Genomic DNA, 17,626 nt, shown 5'->3' with positions numbered 1-17,626 from the left:
CTTCACACGCGGCTGCCTGGAACATCTGTCACGGGAGGACAAAGGACGTATTATTCTCATCAGTCACTCTTTAAGTTAAAGGCTTAAAGGCTTCGGCTACATTGCGTCAATTAAAGCTGTTAAAAGTTTTCCTCCCAGACCTAGCAAATATTGACTAAGTCACTTGGCTTACAGATAATATGCTAAATCGGTCACGTGTCTAACCTTACAGGCTCGGTAACATTCGCGAGCCAGGGGTGGGTGGTAACGTATTTCGGGAAGGGACATAGCGAATAGGGATTTTGGTACAACTAATTAAACACGAAACCAGAAGACCCAAGGCTGACCCTTTACAAACTGAGAAGGTTAACGTCTTATTACATGGTTTAGATAATGGCAGCATTGTTTTTGGTTCCCATGTGGCAAAGGATGTATACAAAAGGCACACATTAAATGAATTATTTAAGCCATTTAATAACCAAGGGTTAAAATAAAGAAATAAGAGAAAGGAGAGAAAAATCCCCAAATTATGCTTTTGTTTTTTTAACAAAAATGATATTCTCTCGATAGTATCAGTGTGAAGGAACGCCGGCTAATATAATAATAATTTCTCCTTATGATCAGACCTCCTTATAGAACACGGGCAAATAAAGAGATGGGACATTAAAGAGTTAATATTGGGAAAAGCTTAGAGTCAGCTCATTTGAAAAGTTTTCAAGTACAGATACGAAGGGGGGGTCGTCTCCTAAAAGTGGGCCAACAGGGCCCTAAATAATGTATAGGTAATTAGCCCCCTTAGAACTTAGAAAAGAAGTTAGTTTTACAACAAATAACCAGATTTTGGCTCATTTTGAAAAGTTAAAGAGCCAGGACATGTGTGGCCAGAAGGTCACTTTTTAATATAAGTTTTTGTATAGTTTTATGTGGCTTTGATTAATGTATCTAACTTTTATAAGGATCCCCCTTAGGGCTGGCCGCTCTAACGTACACGGACTATGATCGCTTGAAAAATTAACGCAGGAAGAAATGATTTGGATGTGAAAAGTGGAAAAAAAGGAGATGTAATGTGTAAAAAATAGGATTATTTGGAGAAGAAAATATGAAAACTTAAATCAAGCAACCATTTCCCTTTTCTCAGCCCTCTATTTTATATATGAGGTCATACACCATTGCATGGCATGTGGTGGGAAGGATCCCCTTCTATTAGAACCCCCTTCTATTGGAAGACCCAGTAACAACTGGACCCCAAGTTACCCCCCAAGTGCCGCTTTACTTTGAGAGTGTGTGGTTGGTGAGCGACGGGTGTGTTGCAGCAAAAATATTTAGCACTCGAAGGGTTAAACAAAACAAGAAAAATAATTGTATCATGTTACAGGTTTAAAAACAAAAGTCATATCACACGCACACACAGGATTCGATACATGTATGATAGTCATACGAAGGGTACCGCATTGGAAAGGGACTAACTACACGGTCACGGGATACTGGGGGTGTATACGTACATTTTCTGCTGGGTCTTGGAGATGTTCCCTGCGCACCTTCTGCATGAAGTGTGAGCTTCGAGGCTGCCTGTCCTCAGCCGCACAGATCTGCCGGGGAGGCTGCCGGGGAGGCTGCCGGGGAGGCTGTCGGGGAGGCTGCCGTGATGTCACTGGGATCATCTCACACACACAAAAAAAGAAGAAAGAGGTGGAGATGAGACACAAATTAAAGGTCATTGAAGACGCAATCAATGATTTCAATACATGAAGAAGCTACTGTGTTACACCTTACCAAGGAACCACAGGAGTCTCCAGCTCAGACATTCATACGTGTGTCGAAGTTATTTCGCTTAGAAAGTCTTAGAAATTCAAAATTTGACCCATTCGGCCCATCTAGTCTGACCATTTTTCATGCTGTAGAGACTCAAACCTTAATCAGTCGTTGTTCTCGTCTTTCAAGAGCCAAATGCCTATCCTGCGCATGTTTTGGTATTGGCTGTATTGGTCTCTACCACTTCTACTGGGAGCCTGTTCCTCTTATCTACCACCCTTTCTTTACTTTCCGTACCTCCCTGAAACTCAAAAAGGATATTATTGTAAGCAAGCGTAAAAAAAAACTTTCTTAACTCATTCTTGTCCAGTTATCTCTCTTCTATACTTAAGTTGCTGAATTTTGTTGATGGGGGGGGTAGTAATGAGATAATGCTGACCCCGCCACAGGCTGCCACAGCCACCTTTCTACAGCATTCCGAGACAGTATAAAGAATTCCGATAACCCCGATAATCAAAACGATTTCATGACATTTACGGACCTTTAAAACTTTTAATATCTATCTTTTCTATCATTTAGAGTCCAGGCTCTGCGAGAGAATCCTTTCTGTGATTTATCACGCAATCAGTACAGCAAATTAATATAGATGGAAACAAATCACCATTTTAAATATGAGTTTAATTTTTACAGATTCATATAAAGTGAACTTAAGAGATGGAATGAAAGGTTCCCAAAATCAGATTAGAAAGCGATAGAGCGCTGCGGTCAGACAAACCTTCCAGGCGACTTCAAGCCCATCACGGAGTCTAAAAGCTGATATATTTATTCTTTATTAAATCATTCAGCAAAACAAAGCCATCTTTTCTTATGGTTTGATGAATATGGAGGACATGTTCTAAACTCAGAGTAACAAATTATATATATATAAGAGAGAGGGAGAGAGGGGGGGAGAGAGAGAGAGAGAGAGAGAGAGAGAGAGAGAGAGAGAGAGAGAAAGAAAGGGGGAGAGAGAGTGGGGGAAGAGAGAAAAAGAGAGATAGAGAGAGAGAGAGAGGGAGAGAGAGAGAGAGAGAGGGAGAGAGAGAGAGAGAGAGAGAGAGAGAGAGAAAGGGGAGAGAGAGAGAGAGAGAGAGGGAGAGAGAGAGAGAGAGAGGGAGATAGAAAAGAAGAGAGAGCGAGAAAGAGAGATGGAGGAATAAAGCGAGAGGAAGGGAGAGAAAGGATGGGCGAGAGAAAGAGAGGGAGAGAGGGGGGAGAGACTGAAAGAGACAGACAGAGGGAGAGAGGGAAAGTGAGAGAGAGAGAGAGAGAGAGAGAGAGAGAGAGGGGGAGAGTGTGGGGAAGAGAGAGAGTGTGGGGAAGAGAGAAAAAGAGATAGAGAGAGGGGGGGAGAGAGACTGAAAGAGACAGAGAGAGAGAAAGAGCGAGCAAGAGAGAGAGAGGGAAAGTGTGTGCGTGAGAGAGAAAGAGAGATAGAGAGAAAGGAAGAGAGGGGGGAGAGTGTGAGGAACAGAGAGAGAGTAATAGACAGAGAGAAAAGAGACAGAGAGAAGTAGAGAAAGGAAGAGAGAGAGAGAGAGAGAGAGAGAAAGAGAGGGGAGAGAGGGGAAGAGTGAGAGAGAGAGAGAGAGAGAGAGAGAGATGCTGCAATCTCAAAATGTATTAAAATGTGTTGGCTTTTTGCAATATATGCAACAATTTATAAAGTACTTTGCTCCAGATTTCTCTTCATTGCGATAAATTCTAGGAAAAATTGGTCATCAAATGAAAAAACGCCGAATCCCATCACTGAGCGCGGTGCATATTATTTATAAATATGTAAAAAAATACTGATTAGGTAAACGCAGCGGCCTGGGTGGCGGCATTATATCCCCCACTTCTCATGTCATTCATACAGATAAAGGCTGGTAATATGAAATATTATATATATATTTAATGTATTATAATGATATATTATATTATAATATATATATAATATTGATAATAATATATGTTAACTTGGGGCAACTGAGCATTCGGTGAGTAGAACCAATGCCGGTCCTCAACCAAAGGGAGCTCCAAGCAAGAAGCCCCTATGTCACGCGACATACTCACATACCATTTCACTTTTTTATACATTGTGTCATGTCCTCCATGCATTGTGGATGCTTCCGAAGCACCCCTGGCAGATACCAGACCAACTTCTGCACCCCCAACTGCCTGGAACCAAGGCCAGCTCTGAATAGATCCCACTTGGGTTTATTCACTAAACAAGGAATCGGTAGTAGAGTAACAGTTTGAATTCCCCAACATCGTTCTGCATTAGTAAGAGCCACCACTGGCAAGAAGGGCCGAGCTGGCCCTGAACAAGTCCTGGTGCGGTGACCGGATGTTCAGGGGGTTTCACTGATCTACCAGGGGCACATTCTTCACTAGGCTGACTAGGGCAGCAGTTCCGGTTCCTCTCCTGCATAACTTGGGGGAGATCACCCTATTGGACAATCAGGCTCCTCGGTGCTCCACTGCTCCATGGGCTGTTGGGACAATCTCCCTTATAACTGACCCATATACACTGTATGGAGCACCGAGCCGACCCAACATAGCCTCTGTTGTGAACCTTTTCTGCACTGGAACATGATATCCCATGCCTGCACTCAACATAGAGGATGACAGCTGCGGGGGTAAGTGGTGAAGGGTGATTGGGTCAAACCGAGGGCACTAAGGGCAACCTAGATACCTCACTGGATCAACTAAACTTGCAGGAGAAACTTGGCCCTTCATAATGCATAGAAACGCCAGTAAGCCGAGCCTGCGGACTCACCTACAGACACTCGCTTTAATGACTATTTGTTATCCGGACCCAAACACTCAACTATTTCAGAGAGAGTCTGCAAAACATTCACCCCTCTCGTGACGCTGGGAGAACAAACTGAAAACCAGTTCTAATAATAATAATATACAACGCCAAGTCGGCTAATCATGTATTCCATTTATGAGCGTTTATTGGAGAAGGTACTCGGACAGTGGTGTGTGGGGGGGGAGGTAAATATCTGAAGCAGAGAGTAAAAAACAAAGGTTTATATTTAAAAAATAAACTTGGAGGAGGGGCCACCGCCGAGCATAGCATTCAAGGCTGAACAGACTAATCAAGTGCTTATTTCTTAGCTGTCGGAATCCTCTGTACTGTTTGACGTGAGGCAAAGGTATGAACACCTGTACTTAACTTTCCCCTGGGCACAGCTTTTGTAGGAGTAAAGAATGTATCGTCCAATGTCTACACTGTGCTTGGCATAAGCGTGTGTGTGTGTGTGTGTGTGTGTGACTCACTGCGGTGACATCAGCATTAAGCAAACAGGGCTGCATGCCATGGAAGTCGCACGGATTAAGGGACATTCTGGGACAGCCTAACCAAAATGTCTCGATGTCTTAGCATGGAAAACAGGTTAAAGGGGCAGTTTAATGTCCCAGGCAGCCTCACCAAAGAACAATGCATGTTAAAGTACTTTCATGTGAATTCTTCAAAATGATTAAAGAGACTAAAATAAGAGTGCTTGTTTTAGGGAGAAGCGGCTGATTGGCTGGAGCTGACAGGCGGTAAGTATATCTCGTGCCGGGAGAAGTTTTTCGGCTGAACATATCTTCTGCATATCTTCTGCATGGAAAAAAAGCTGGTGGGTCGGTAAAAAGGCCGATGGATACAGGGGGATCTGCGGAGACTGGAAAGGGGCACCAAGTACATTTAAAGGGACCTCTCACCTGTCATTTGTCTCAAAGTGCTGGAGTGTCCTACCTGCGCGGCTTTATTTAAAAATAATACAGTGGGCAGATACTGTTCTGGGAACAGGGTACAGACATTATATGCCAGTAGAGGTTTGTATTATTCCTTGGAGCTTTTGACTGCGTAAAGGCGATGGGCAGTTTAAATACCCAGCCCAGAAATGTAGCAGCCAAAAACACATTTCACACACACAGGGTGTAAGACACAATGTTGCCCCCTACAGGTTGAGCAGAGTATCCATGCCCCGTTTTGGACTTAAAGGGCTGTATCTAGGGCCATGTCACTGCACAAAGGGGTCAAACGTGTACAAAACTAAGTCACTAAGTTAGTTTTACACTAAGAAGCCCCGGCCATTCCTTCCGTGTGTCCTGTTTAAGCAGGACAGTCCTGATTTAAAGGTTCTGTCGGGCAATAGGGATCATGGGCCATACAATGAGATAAAAGGATCTCGTCTGTCTTCTGCAGCTCGGACCTCAACACCAGATCCACCGTGACCACCTCGTCATGTTCCGATATGACCGCGTACCCCAGCATTCGTCTTCAGTACATGGCAAGGTGGCTGCACAGGGTCCTTCCGCAGCCCCTTCTCTAACCATGTTCATCCGCTTTGGGCACTTGAAATGTTGGATATGCTTGAGGACCCCATAAACAGCCCCCAGAACTCTCAATGCCCAATCCTGTCCTGCAATCGCTACATAAGACCAGCCAATGGAGGTGGGGCTGGGGCTATTCATGTGTGTTTATACAATATATATAATATTATTATTTATTTTTTTTTTTGACCAGTCATGGGTTGTCTCATGTAACGCAGTCCGCAGTCTACTTGGATTGATCTGGGGTTAAGCAGTGTCTGGAGGCTTACAATTTCATGCCTCAGAATCCTCAGTATCAAGTAACACGGACCAATGACCAATGGGGGCAGCAAGACATTTGGCCCCTATATATCTCTGATTTAAATATTTGGACCACTACCCGCAGCTTTTTAATGTGTGTTAGTTGTAATTCCACATATAACCAGCAGGCGGTCTATATTTACAAGAGATTTAGGCATTTAGTATCTACATCAGTACTGGATCCTTTCTGTGCACCTGTTATGAGTTATTAATACAGAACTCTTTCAGGAGGGGAGAAAGAGCACTGTCCCTTTAACAATGTTGCAGGGCTCCCCCAATAGAGAAAGGGACGCTGACAAGTCCCTTAGGCCTAGGCCAGCGGTCATGTCCTCCCTTGCACATTGGTCCATATTTATGATGATATTTATGTCAGTCTGTTGCCATTTGAGGTCAGAGATGATCTTTTGTATAAGTTCAGGCCCTGACACAATGACGCTTACTATACATTTCACAAAAGAGACAGCACATTATTGTTCATTTACAAAGATGGGCTGTTCTTTCGTGAAACTCTTCCCCAAATTCCTGATTTTACTATCGTGCCCATTAAACCGACGAGTCCTTATTTACCCTCCGCGCGCAGATCATAAAACCGCATATTTGCTTTAATAGAATGTATCGATGAAAGCGCTGAGTAAATTGTTGGCGCTATATAAATAAAAGATAATAATAATAATAATCTGGGAGCGGAATGTCGTGATTTGCTTACCTAACGGCTTCATGAAATTTGTACAAGAAGTTGGTCCAATAAAAAGATTTTAGATTTTGTTTGTAAAACTGCGTCCGAGGCTGATAACTCTAAATATAAAATACTTAGTGCATGAGAACCTTTGGCGATGTGAACACTAATACCCGTCGGTATCCATGGTAACAAGAAATGTCAAATACAGTGACATTTAACTAAAAATTTAAATAATAAGATATATATAAAATTGTAAACACTGCTAGTCATTTTGTTTTATAGGTGAGATATTTTTTTGTTTTTTCACAAAGTTTTAAAAGTTTTTTGTTTTTTTTTGCTTTAGCAACCAATGGCATCGTCCAATCAAAGGGAGAATTCTATAGCGATAAGATTTTGCACCAGTACGGCTCGTTTCAAACAAATATATGTCCTCCGACGGAAAGTCTACTCGAGTCCCACCACAATGAGAACATTAAAAGTCAAAAAAAGTAATTTTTGTTTTTAAAGCAATTAGTCAATTATCTCTCCTTCTTTTTCACAAACATCTTGCAGGAAGCCGACCGATGCCTTTCGCGCAGCCACGTCCTATGCCTATTTACGGACTAAATGAACCCTAATTACTCAGAAATTATCCGTTCAGAACAAAAACTTTCTCAAAGCTGGCTTTACTTGCTCACGTCGTGAAAACAGCTGTACAGTAAACAAGTGTGTCACTGATGATGTCAGAAGTGACATCACTTCGCTGTATTGCCTGGATACCGGAATGAGAGAGATTAGCCGGGAACTCCTGCCAATATCGCAGTCGTTAGAGGACATACATAAACAATTTTTATCGTGTCATAACACAAGGGTTTTAACATAAAAACAACCCGTGAAATCTATTTTTAAGAAGAGGACAGGCCGATCTGAATCGTAATTCTTTATACCCAAGGCCAGTTGGATTTTTATCCATGTGCTTTGATTATTCCGTTCTGGCGGAGGGGTAGCCCCATTTTTATTAGAGCTGAGTACATGCGCTTAAAGGGGACGTGTCCCAAAATCCAGCTTTTAAAAAAAAAACTAAAAACTATATTTATTTATTAAAACTACCAACAGAGGTTACTTTTTTCCCTTTTAAATCAGCGAAATCGGTTTTGAGGCTATTTAGCTTTAAACGGTTAACTCCGTGGAAGCTGAAATCTGCTACAATAATCCAATGGCCTCGTTGTTTAGAATACCTGCCAATATAGATTAAAAAAAAAAAAAAAAAGATTACTTTAAAAGCCACTTGAGAGAATACTTTAATTTCCAAGAAGACAGAAATATGTTTGTTTTTTTTTAAGGGACACTATGTAGGGAGGGGGGGGGGTCATGTTTTTGCATATAGATATTGTACAGCAGATAACATTTCCAACAAAAAAGATTAGATAAAAAGTTGTACATCTATAAGATCTGATTAAAAAAATATCATTGATATAAAAATAAAATATATAAAACAAAATAAAATTTAAAAATAAAGAAGTGCTATGTCTCTTTAAAGCAATACAACGGCAAAAATGACTTCATATCCATGTAACAAAAAGCAATAAAACGGCTCTTTTTATCACAAAGCGGTAACAGGACCGTCCTCGATAAAAGAGATTATAACTCTTCGGCATTTCATCAAATACCTCGATCCGCGTTGTGTTTTCCTTTAATAGCGTTTAGTACCCGAGGTCTATTTAATTAGATCGCACGGCAGGGGACAAGCGCTAAAAACCCGAGGGGAAGCCACAACGTCACGGCAAGAAAAGGGGAGAGACAAAAAAATATCTGATCGGGTCATCAATTATCTTAATGAGTTTCAGTGGGGGGGGGCACATGGTGTCATCGGGCACTTCATTAATTAATTAGGACACTCCTTGAAATTGACATTAATGGGTCATTTAAAGGGACGCTACAGCTATCATAGGCACTTTAATGCATATTATATCTGAGAGGTCCCTTTAAATGTACACATTGCCCCTCGTTGTAAATGTGTGGGGGATTCGGGTTAGTGGCCCAAAAAAATTAAGTGCCACTGATCCTAAAAAGCCGAGCGTGGGCCCATCATAGAACTCTGAGAATATAAAAGTGGATGTGTCCCAAATGCTGGATTTTACAAAATCTTAATTTTATCAAAATAAGCAATGTAAATGTATCAGGAAGAACCTCTTTAACCTCCTGATCTCAGGCTCCGCGTGATTATTCCCCGCTATTGCTGCACTCATTTAGTTAGCGATTGCCCCACTTTGGCGATAGTTTAGAAATACTCTATAGGGGTGAAGGGGAGCGAAGAGGCACCAGTAACCGGAAACTAGTTGTTTTGGGTTTTTTTGCCCAAAATCTTTTCTCCTTGGATTTAAACCAAATATCTCCAAAACAAGGTACGGAAAAACAAAAACACAAGATGTAATCTGGATTAAATGAGTAATTTAGTGCTTTACAAAGTCTTTTGTTATTTAAATAGTTAGAGACGCCTGATGTATTTCCGCTGCTTCAAATGGTGGGGAAAAAAGAGTTAATGGGGCATTTTAGATAAAACAGGGTATAATTTAACAGAATAACATACAGGCTCTTTTGTGTTTTTCTACCCCCCGCCGTGGCCAGGTGACGTAATTGGCTGAAATTCTCTATTTACTCCTATTCACTAAAGCGTGAGTTAGTGGCTGAGTTTGGAGGATTAGCAAACTTCATTATGCATTATGAAGGGCCATCCCTGGCATAAGAGTTGAGCTGTAGAATGAATAGCTCACTCAGTGAGATGGATTTCAAGCTTGCGTATTGATTTAACTATGCCTTATACAGGGCCAGACAAGTTCCTCTTACAGAAGCAGCTCACAGTGATTGGTCTTTCATAATGCGTAGTGATAGAAAGCTTTTTCTACCTCTTCTCTTTGTAATAAATGATTATATTCCAAACATTGCCCTCATTCAAGACATACTTAGAGGGACAGTCTGGTGTAAAGTTGGACTGTTGGGAGGTATGAAAGCAGAACACATGCAAAAACATGAATATCAGTGACCCAAAATCCTAGCAAAATGCAAAAAAAAAAAAACAACCCAAGTACCCCCCAAAAAATGGTTAATTTTATGCACCTATACTTTATGGAAAATAAGATAAGGATATAAAAACCTTGTTAGTGAAGGTGGGTGGGCTATAGTGTGGGTCTCCTCATCTATATATCTTCTTATAATATGATGATGTTTAGTAGATCGATTGGCTGTTGCCATTGCACAGAGAACGCCTCTATGCCATCTGGACCTTCTCACTTGTTGTTGTGCACCAACTTTAGCAGACTTTACCAATAAATAACTTTCAAGAGGATCTTCCGTGAAGAGCTTCACAAACACGGGTAAATTTATGAAACTTTGTGGTCGGATCCATAGTTTTCCTAAAATCACGTGATCTGTGATACATAATTCACTTTATTCTTGCTTCAAATCAACAGGTAGCCTCTGCTCTGTATTCCATTCACCAGTGTACTACGTGTACAATGACATCTACGTAGACATATGGATTTTTTTTGGCTACAGAAAACCCATTTTATGTTCACGTCCCACTCCAATCATTATAAAAAATTACTTTCATCACTGAAACATTTCTGATCATCGCTGGAGTTCTCGCACGCGCAGATCCCACCCTATCCAGAGCATCATATACATTGTTGCAAAGCATCACATTATCTTCATCAGTTCCGAGAGACCAGTTAAAACTGTCTTTGTACACAATAGATCATTATTCATTCGCAGATGCCGTTGCCTGAACAATGGCGGATTTCTATTTCGGGGTGGATCTTTACACGTCAACAGCGGCTCATCCGAATTAGCGGCAACACATTTTATCACAATGCTCGTAATTGTGCATCTGTTTACACGTGTACCGGGATTATCAAGGCAATCATATAGTACATACGGCTTTACTTTTATTCTCTAAATAGCCCCCTTTTTCTGTAAAGACACATTTATGACCGGGATAATTTTCCGCCCTAGCAGCAGCCAGGCCATGAAAACAAACGGGCAAAAGTATGCAGAACTGAATTGTTCCTAATATATAATCCCCATCGTATGGAAGCTGTACATTTAGAGCACCGAAGACAAATTGACGTAAGCGTCTGATGCAGACGAGAGCTATATAGGAATACGAGACAGCGAAATATTCTGGCTAGTGCAGGTCCAGGGCAGGATTGGTGGACAAACTGCCACCCATCTGTGACTCTGTTCAATGGGCCGGTTATGAAGGAAGAACCTCAACCAGTCACTGATAGAATGTTAATGGCTACTTTACCACTAGAGGTTCTAAGTAACACTCGAGACTTCTGCTGGAAGAGGTAAGATTGCCACGAGCCAACGGTTCCTCCACGGCCGCTGGTAGAGGAAATACCTTACACATATGAGATACACGGTCCTTACAAACACCTGCACATACACACACATATACAGTGTACACATACACACAGAGTTGGGGCTGGAAATATTTAGACACCAAAAAAAGTTTTGTTATTTTGGTAAATACCAAAATAAATTCATGTTACAGTTAAGTAAGGAATATGGGCTTAAATCGCAGTCTCTCACCTCTGAGCGTATTCACGTCCAAATTGGAGGAAGGGTTTAGGAATTGCAGCTCTTTAATATGTAACCCCCTCTTTTTAAAGGGACCAAAAGTAATTGGGCAATTGACTCAAAAGCTGTTTCATGGACCGGTATGGGCTATTCCCTCGTTATATCTTCATCAATTAAGCAGGTAAAAGGTGTTGTATTCATATTTGGAAGCTGTTGCTGCGAACGTACAACATACGGTCAAGGGAGCTCTCAATGCAAATGAAACAGGGCATCCTTAGGCTTCAAAAAAGAAAAAAAGTCCATCAGAGATAGCAGGAACATTAGAAGCGGTCAAATCAACCGTTTAGTACATTCCGAGAGAAATAGAACGCACTGGTGAGTTCTGCAACACAAAAAGGCCTGGACGTCAACGGAAGACAACAGTGGTGGATGATCGTAGGATCCTTTTCCATGGTAAAGAAAAACCCCTTCGCAACATCCAGCCAAGTGAAGAACACTCGTCAGGAGGAAGGCACATCATTATCCAAGTCTACCATAAAGAGAAGACTTCACAAGAGCAAATACAGAGGGTTCACCACTTTAAAGAAGCCAGCCTAATTTTGTACCAGAATGATAGGAAGAAATCGTGCAACATCTATAATACACGGTGGAGGCAGCGTGATGGCGTGGGCATGCATGGCTTCCAATGGCATTGGGTCACTTGTGTTTAATGATGATGTGACAGAAGCACCAGAATTAATTCTGAAGTGTATAAGGATACATTGTTCAGATTCGGCCTAATTTATTATTGTTGATTGGACGGCGCTTCACTACACAGATGGACAATGACCCAAAACATACTGTGAAAGCAACTCGGGATTTTTTTTTTTTTTAAAGTCAATCACCTGATGTCAACCCAGCCGACCATACATTTCACTTGTTGAAGACAAAACTTAAGGTAGAAAGACTCATAAACAAACAACAACTAAAGACAGCTGCAGCAAAGGCCGGCAAAGCATCAGGAGGAAACCCGTTTGGTGATGTCCATGGGTTCCAGACTTCAAGCAGTCATTGCCTGCAAAAGATTCTCGACAAAGTATTAAAAAATTTACATTTTTTTTACGATTGTGTTGATTTGTCCAATTACATTTGGGCCACTGATTTAAGGGCACTGTGTATGAAAATGGTAGCAATTCATAAACGTTTCATACAATATTTTTGTTCAACCTCTTGAATTAAATTTCAGAACTCTGACACAGGTATCGGCAGCATTAGAAGATGCAGCTAAGACATTTTGACCAAAAAAAAACCCCCAAAAACTTTTAAATTTTATATTTCTTTATTTATCATGTTTGAGAAAAAAAAAAATACACCAAAACAAAGAACAAAACCAAACCTAAACAAAACAAAAAAAATCTTTACAAATGTACATTTTTTTTTTTTTTTTACAAATACAAAAAAATCCTACAGCTCATTGCATATAAATACTACATTTGGTTTGCCATGGCAACCTGGCAATAAAAAAATCCCTGATTTAAGAGTACCTGAGACAGCAGACAAACAGTAATGACTTGGCAAAGATTCTCCCTAAAAACTTTAGGCATAAGTCCAACCCATATGATGAAGCCGTTTAATGCATTTGTGGTAAAGAATATAGATATATATATTTTTTAATAAAATAAAATGAATTTTTTTTTTTCCTTTTAATGAGAGGTCAGGGGAAAAAAAAAAAAGTTGGTGTGATGAAAAGAATCGTTTCTAAATTGAATTAATCAAATGCAATAAATATATATATATAAAGATTTAAATATTACTGGTCCCATCTGATGCAAATAATTTTTTTTGGGGGAAAAAAAAAAAAAATTAACAATCCATAACCCTGAACAATTTAAAAGTCAACAGGTTTTGTGAATACGAGTTTACCCTTTTACCCCCACAGATAAGTTAACTCCTTTGCGATGCTCAAACCCTTTAACAGCGACCACCGTATTTTCAACGTAAAATGAGTTTAGCCCCCAACCCGATACATTATATATATATATATATATATATATATATATATATATATATATATATCACACATACATACATACATACATACATACGTACGTGACCGCCTGGTTCGCACACCCTGGCCAGCAGATAACACAAACTGGTTTGTTTAGAGCACCCCTGTGTTACCGGAACTGTTCGGTTACAAAACAAGAATCTATACACCCAACAGCAACCGGTTTAACAAATCTATACAATTTATACATTTATTCAAGTATTCATTAATTGATTTGAAGTCTGGCATACAAAAATGTATTGAGGTTATTTCATTGCCGATAACAACGATGTATTTCGAACAGGCTACGCTGAATGGCAGGTGTTAAAAAAATAAAATAAATAATAAAAAAAAAATTATATTAAAAAAAAAAAGTGCAGGTTAATAGTGATTTCACAGCTGGCCTATCAGTCCTATAGGGGACATTAGTCCATTACATGGAGCACTCAGAAAGGTTTCCAAGCACATTACAAGACAGGCGGGCCGGTGAAGAAGCTTAAAAGCGTATAGTAATGCTTCTTGACTAATGCTACAAAACTGAAGGATCTCAGGGAGCCAAAAGCAGAGACAGAATAGCTGCTCTGTGATGTTTAATGGCTTGGGTACTTACATCATTTAAAAAAACAAAAAAAACAAAACAAAAAAAAAAAGATCAATTTTGGATTTTACAGGTTGAAAAAAAAAAATAAAAAAATTAATTGCCGATATGGCCAACACCTTCTCACAGTACAGCAAGATTAAAATGTACTTTTATAGGTCCTCTTGGTCTCTAGGAGTTACCTGCTTTGTAGATCAATGAGTACAGAAGAGTGTCTTACCCCCCCAAAAAAAGCCAGTTTTGTACAAATCAATTAGAAATATTGTTCTCGGGAATAAATGTATATTACAGGAATAAAACAATCCTTGTTAAGGTGTTAACTGAGCCGTTCACTCTTTCGACACAAAGGTGGCCTACAACATATTGCAATGAATAAACCAGGTACATCGAATCAGTGTCTCTGCATATTATTGCTTTTTTTTTTTTTTTTGAAGTACGCCAAGCAGCGTAGAGACAGCATCATAATTAGGTTTTTTTGTTTTTCTTTTGCTGAAGAAAATCACATATCGGGATATTCATTCAAAGAGCGATATTTTGGCATCCGGACTGCTTGCGTATTCAATACTGCGAACTGAATTTACATCGGACAATAAACACAGTTTTAAAAGACGATTAACAAAAAAAAAAAATAAAAAAAAATTTGTAGGTTTTATATACATTTCGTACCAAAAAAAAAATAATTCACGTATCTGCTCATGGAAAGCGGTGAATGGAATCTGAGGGCAAATATACATTCAATAATAAATACGCAGTAGGAATTAACAACAAAACATAAGCGATTCCATGCATTTAGTTATGGAAAATAAAGTCTCTGGCTTAAGCCAGAACACCAGGAAGCACAAGGGATGGCAGAGAGCAGGACAGCGAGTGCCGAGCGAAGAATTCACATTACTCTCTATGCCAGAGAGTTAGGGACGCACTCGACGAGAGACAAGCCACAGAGCCTCAGACAGATGAGCGAACGCGTGTAGTTTTATTTTTATATTGTATCATAACGTCCCTTGGGATGTGATATGGGCCGGAGGCTCGGTCTGGTGTGTTTACTGCTGTACAAGTGGTTTCAGGCTTCAGTGGTTTGCAGAGGTCATTGTGATGACATCATAATGTATAAAGAGCATTAGAAGCCCTTGTATGTTCTATTACTACAGGCACCAGTCAATATTGTATGTATGTATGTATGTATGATATATGTATGTAGGTAGCTAGGTATCTCCTTGTGTCTTACCACACAGATAAAATAGGGCATCTTTGGGGGGGGGGGGGGAGTCTACAGATAATATTGATGAGCTAGGGGGAATTATTTGTACATCACAATACTAGGCAACAATTCCCCTAATCCAAGTGCGCATTCAATTACATTTCAATAAAACAGACTGCTACGTAAAGAAATGATTTCTGAATGTGACGGAGCTTTTTTTTTTTCCTTGGCAATTTGCCGATTAAATTATTCGGAATAAATTAATACTTATTAACATATTGGCATGAAACCGCTATCTGGTGTGGGGGTCTAACGCGGATAAACCTGGCATTTTGGCAAGTTTGATGTGCAGATGGATCTTGACTGTGAGATTATCTAAAATTAACAAGCCACCAATACAGAACCGCTGTTAGTCTCCGTATCATACATGTATACTGCGTGGTAATACATACCGGACCGGTTGGGTTATCAGCTTCACCTCTTAGAAAGAATAGCAGTTTTGTGAATTGTATGGACGACTCTAAGCCAAATCACTAAGCTATTATTATTCCTGGAATCCTGATGGGACGCGGCTTAACGAGGATACCGTCTTGCTATTTAAAACACGGTTGCTGACCAGCTTTATAAATGCCTCCCCAAAAAACTTTTTTTTTAGATGCAACACGTATTTTTTGATTCTGTAAAGAAATGGCAAAAAATGAACTTTTTGCTAATCTTTGTACTCCCTAAGGCAACACAGACTACATTCAATAAAAAAGGCTACGCATGACAGCAGCCGACATACCAACCTAGCGACCCTCACACATTCGTATTAATTTGAGATACTTAATATACAAGAACAAGTGTAATCTGTTATGGACCGAAGCCATCAAAACGCCAACTTCTTGCTACAATGTCTGAACCGCCCCCGAGGAGCTCTGCTTATAAACACTTCTGTCACCGTCCCCAGGAACATTGAGAGAGACTACAGAATGGTCACCTGAAGTACTCCTGCCAGCAAGACTTGAAGAGGAACCGGTATCATGTCAAGAAACATTTGAAAATGTAAGTGTGGTTTCCATGGTAATGGCAGAACATTAAAGCTTGGGCATTCACAATTTAAGTACTTGTGGATTCTAACCTTCCAGGCTGCTTTTCTCAATGGACTGTAAGTGGGGACCACCTTACGCCGTACGAAGCCCAATAGAAAGACACCAGCAGAGCCCCGTGACGTCTCTGCATAGAGACTCTAAAGAATGCATGCAGATTGCAGGTAAAAATGCAAGTCAAAATCTTTCTAATAAAAGTAAATCTGGGTCCCTAGAATGTCACGAGAACAGGACGCCTCGTCTACATCTTAAATCGTGTTTACTAGCCCGCGGTAAATGTACATTTGGCATTTACTGGTTTAATCACCCTGTCCTATATTTATATACATCTGTTGGTTATGACAACGGCAGGCATGTAATAAGCACTGCAACGCAGGACAGTGTTCACCCCAAGAACTATATAATATAGGATTCCTATTTACAAAGGCACCACAGCTATGGTTATTTTCACACTGCCAAAAAAAAAAAAAAATAGATTCATGAATCCTATTGATAATGAAATACTGGGGGGGGGGGGGGAGAATAAAAAAAATTTATCGAAACCCCGATGTCCTCAAAAAAGTAGGATTATTTTTACCCAGAAGCATTTGGCATTGGAAGTCTACAACTACGGAAATTCACAAAAGGTTTAAAAAACTGTAAACAATTTATAGCTGCCACCAGGGTTGGTATCTTGTGCAAAAGAGTTTGTTTTCAAAGCATAAAGTCACAAAACCATATAAAATCTCTATAAAAAGGTGCTTACTCTATTTTACACACACGCGCACACACACAAAAGCTATAACCACGATTAAAAATAAAATGGTTTCATGCCTCTTGTATTGAACTGGAAGCTGCACCTTTAGAAAGTTGTAGTGTTGGATTTCTTTTGTGGCTGTGGAAACAAAAAAGTCTTAAGACTTAATACATAAGGCTGGCCCTTAATATGCGATTGATTAGTACATGCGCAATTGCATGAAAAAAAGCACCACCGCTGAAGGTTAGACAGTCCCACAAATCACCATCCTAGGAAGTCATTCAAATAAAATCCCTGCAGTAGGAGACCCATACGTTTGAAAAGAAGAGTAGAAAATAAAAGGGATTATCAGCCGAGGGT

The sequence above is a fragment of the Sceloporus occidentalis genome, unplaced genomic scaffold (genome assembly GCF_023333645.1).
Source record: "Sceloporus occidentalis isolate IW3139 unplaced genomic scaffold, rSceOcc1.0.p SCAF_157, whole genome shotgun sequence".
NCBI lineage: Eukaryota > Metazoa > Chordata > Lepidosauria > Squamata > Phrynosomatidae > Sceloporus > Sceloporus occidentalis.
The sequence above is the reverse complement of the archived record's forward strand: the minus strand, read 5'-3'. Positions refer to the sequence as shown.